The sequence below is a fragment of the Trichechus manatus genome, unplaced genomic scaffold (assembly GCF_000243295.1).
Source record: "Trichechus manatus latirostris isolate Lorelei unplaced genomic scaffold, TriManLat1.0 scaffold00061, whole genome shotgun sequence".
Taxonomy (NCBI): Eukaryota; Metazoa; Chordata; class Mammalia; order Sirenia; family Trichechidae; genus Trichechus; species Trichechus manatus.
This window is the reverse complement of record NW_004443997.1, coordinates 7,349,193-7,353,869: the sequence shown is the minus strand read 5'-3', so window position 1 is coordinate 7,353,869 and position 4,677 is coordinate 7,349,193.

Below are 4,677 nucleotides of genomic sequence, written 5' to 3'. Positions count from 1 at the left end.
TTGATTGTGGATCCAAGTAAAATGAAATCCTTGACAACTTCAATCTTTTCTCCATTTATCATGATGTTACTTATTGGTCCAGTTGTGAGAATAGGGTCACAACGAGTAGGTATTAACTTGATGGCACATAATAACAAATAGATATTATATATTGTCTCATTTTCATATATTATCTCATTTAAACCACCTAACAACCTGAGAAAGTAGGCATTTCATATAGAAGAGGAAATTGAGACTTAGAAAAATAGGTTAAGTAAATAGTTTTCAAGGGCATAATTGAAAACACAGGTCTCTATTTCTTCAAATCCATGCATTTAACTACAAACCAGAGTGGCTTCTACAAGTATGGTACTTTAGGCAATAGAGAACTGTGACTATGGAGGATGATGAATATTGTTCTTTCATCTTGAAACTTCCAGGTACCCCTGGGCACTTGGTATTCAGGTTACTGTGTGCCTTGTGTGAGACTGATGATGCGGTAAGATGCTCTCGGGTCTGTAAGAGCATGTGTGAAGCGCGCGCGCGCAGACACACGCACACACACACACACGCACACACACACACACACACGCACACACACGCACACACACGCACACACACACACCCCTTTCTTAGGCTCCTCAGAATAAGAGGATGGATTTTTTTTAGAGTAGAAATACGGTCTTGCCACTCCCCTGCCCAATAAGCCTGGTCTGGTGCCACCTCCCCTGACATTCGTACATGAATTGGATATTAAAGATCCTGAGGAATACTCCACATTGGTCAGTATTTTAATTATCTATCTGTTTATTCATAACAATCTTTCCCCCAAAAAGATTCAAGGCAGCTTACAAGAATGGCTGATTTTTTGGACGTAGATAGCCAGGCCTGTCTTCCCAGGTACCTCTGAGTGGACTCAAACTTCCAACCTTTTGGTTAGCAGTGGAGCATGTTAGCCGTTTGCACCACCCAAAACTCATTGCCGTTGAGTCAATTCCAACTCATAGCAATCCTATAGGACAGAGTATAACTGCCCCATTAGGGTTTCCAAGGCTGTAATCTTTATGGAAGCAGACTGCCACATCTTCCTGCCATGGAGCAGCTGGTGGGTTCGAACCCCCTGCCTTTCAGTTAGCAACCAAGCGTTTAACCACTGCTCTTCCAGGGCTCCTCCCAGGGACTCCAATATCTGCCTTTAGGAAGTTGATAATCTTAATTGTTGTTGTTAGGTGCTGTTTTGACTCATAACGACTCAACGCAACAGCGTAGAACTGTCCCATAGGGTTTTCTAGGGTGTAATCTTTATGGAAGAAATCATCACATCTTTTCTCCCGCTGAGCCGCTGGGTGGGTTCGAACTGCCTATCTTTTGGTTAGCAGCTGAGCGCTTAACTGTTGTGCCACCAGAGCTCCTCTCAGACAACACAAACTGACAGTCTGTATGTGCCTGAATTCTTGGTTGAGCCTAAGTGGAGATTGGGTATATGGCAGAGAGCCTGGTCAGATGCTGAACAATCTTGTTTCCTCCTCTTGGGCACCCAGGAAGATCAAATTTCCCAGCTTCCCTTGCAATTAAGTTGGAGCCACATGACTAGGTTTTAGTCAATGAAATGTGGTGTCTCTTTGAAGGTTCCTGCACGCTGGCTCTCTCTTCCTACCGTGACTGTGGAGGGCCATGTATCGAAGATGGCAGCATGACAAGATGAAGAGAGCCTGGATTGCCGAGTCATCGCTTGGAGGAGAGCCACCAGGAAGGCCTTATCTGAACTGGGAGGTAAGTGAGAAACAAATCTTTTTGTTGTAGGCCACTGAGATTTTGGGTTGGTTTGTTACAGCAGCTAGCAACACCCGCCTCAGACAGGGTGTATGATGCCAGATACTGCTCTTCTCTCTACCTATTGGCATCTACTGATCTACTCTGGGGCCTTCTGGGAAGCAAATTCCATCCACCTAAATGTCTGGTTTCCGACACAACGAGCATGTAAGATAGCTTGATGGGGGGAGTGAGGCTCAATGAGAACAAACTGTGAAAGTGACAACAGGTTCTGTGGAAGTGAATCCGCTGTTGGAGACGAACTCAGTGACGTCGGGTCTCAGTCACAGCAACAAGTCTTGGGATGGAGGGAAACAGTAGTTCTGAAAAAAAAAATGGGGCTCTTTTATCATCAACAGTTGGGAGAAAAGGGCTGTATGTGCAAAACTGCCAAGTGTGGTCCCAAGCACCGGTGTTGTGGGGTCCCTGTGAAAGGGCCTAACATGGTACAGCAATCGGGAGGTTAGTGCCAGCCCAAGGGAGTGCTGAGTGACATTTGTCACTATCTGGAAACTGTTGCTTGGTGCAGAGCTGGTGTAAAAAGCATTAGCATCCAGGAGTGCCAATCGCACATGAGATGTCATCCTTTGGGGGATGTCCCTGGATACTAGATTGGGACAGGAAACTGGAAGAGGGTGTGAGGTTCTGGCAGCTATGCAGGTGGAACGGTGCTGTGGGGCTGGAGAACCTCGGGTCTTTTCCCTCGTGTGACCAGCTGGGGAGTCCTGGGGATGCGCAGGTTCCGTTGCACACCAGGCAGCCTCCCAATAGATGCAAAGTTAACGCTGAGCAGCCTGGGTAGAGAAACGCCAAGGGATTTACAGCAGTGGAATCATCGGGACACTAGCAGGCTCAGTCTTGCTGCCTGAGGATACTGGGAGATGGATTGTGGCTCTAAAACGTTGCAGCAACATCCAGCTGGCAGGGGTCCTTTGCTCCTCTTTCTTCCTTGCTCCAAACTGTTTGTCTTTTCAAAGCTAGCTATCAGTTCCCTTCCCGGCCCCTCTCTCGATCAGCAGTCACAGCCCTCATCTGGCATGGGGTGTTCTGTCTCTCACCAGTTTTCAGCTGCTGAGAGACAGGGAAAATACAATTTTTAAGAAATACATGGCTATAACTGATTTATTAATAGCCCATAATGCGGGTAATAGGCAATCTATAAGTCTGTTCTTAAGAATTTATAGGACAAATATTCCAGAACCATATTAAACACACCACTCATAAATGCCTGCGAGCCCCAATCTATTAACTTAGATGGTGGGAGAATTATCATTATGGGTAAGGAAAACAAAGTGATCCAGTCCCCAGCTCTGATTTCCTCAGATGCTCCCAAAAGTGCACAGTAAGTAAGCGAATTTTATGATATGCCCTAGGCTAGAGTGTCCTGTGCATAGAAATCAGATTTTGGCTTTCTTAATATGTGTGTATGCATTTCAGAAAGAGCCTGAGCTGGTGAGGTTGCAGAGAGGGGGTCAAGACATCTCAGCTCCTGGAGAGAAGTACAAGACCTGTTTTAAACACTGAAATGTGTGTGCACATGGGCAGGACACACACAGACACATGCGCGTATATACGCATGCATACATACACAATGAGCTGCTCATCTGCCATTTTAAATACTTTATGGCATTTCCCCCTTGACTTTATAATCAGGGATCTCTTCCTTGTTTTTAATTAGAGAGATAATTGGGAAATGTTTTAGCAAAATAAAGAATAGGGAGGTGTTTCTCCCCTGAAAACACACTGTCCTCTGGTAATCTTAAATTCCTGCCTTTCCCAGCTATTTGTGATACCAGCTGCAGCAGCTTCCTTAGATTTTCCTGCTGCCTGACCTTCTTCCAGTAGCTGACCTTACCACCCATTCTTGCTTGATAGCAAGTGGCGGAACACTTACGTCACATAGTTGGACTGGCCAATATGCAATGGGCCAGGAGCCATTTGAGTCCACCTCTCCTTTCCAGCTCTGGCTCAAATCTGACTCACAAAGAAACTAGGGACACGAAATGTTGATTGCAAAATGGACACAGTTCTTATCCTCTGGGAGTTTACAGTTGTAATGGGGAAGACAGACTAGTTAAATAATCACACCAACATTTCTATGATTATAAATGGAGATAATGCTGTGAAGGAAAGAGCCACATATCCATGAAAAAGCATGGTAACGGAATGGGCCCAGACTGGGAAGTAGAGAAGAAGTGAGATCAGAGTTGATACAGAAAGGTAGGTGGGACTTAACCAGATGGGAGAGAGCCCTAGGGTGATGAGAAAGAGCAGCCGATGCCAGTGTCCCGTGGTGGGATGTTTGGGGGACAGAGACGAGGCCTGTGTGGCAGGTGGGCAGAGATAGGTGGGGCAGGTGGTAGGAAAGCAGGCGGGGGGCATGCCATACCTAATCTTCTGAGCCATGGTACGGATTTTGGTCTTCATCTAAAGAACATTGGGAAATCATTGGATGGGCTTTAGGCAGGGGATAACATGATCATATCTGTGTTTTGGAAAGATTCTCTGCCTAAAGATTGGAGCAAGGCCAGAGTGGATTTAGTGAAGTCTGGAAAATGGTGCTTGCAGTTGTCCAGACAGGAGATGAAAGCAGCTTAGGTTAGTGTGGTCTCAGTGGAGAAGGAAAGGTAGACTGAACAGATTCAAGAGCTTTTTGGTGGGTAATAGGGCCTGACAGATGACGGCTAGAAAAGGTGGAGGAGCCCTGATGGCTAAGTGCTCAGCTGCCAACTGGAAAGGTTGGCAATTCGAACCCACCAGCCGCTCCACGGGAGAAAGATGTGGCAGTCTGCTTTTGTAGATGTTTACAGCCTTGGAAACCCTATGGTGTTGGTATGAGTGGGAATCGACTCGATGGTAGTGGGGTTAAAGGGAGAGAATAGAGAA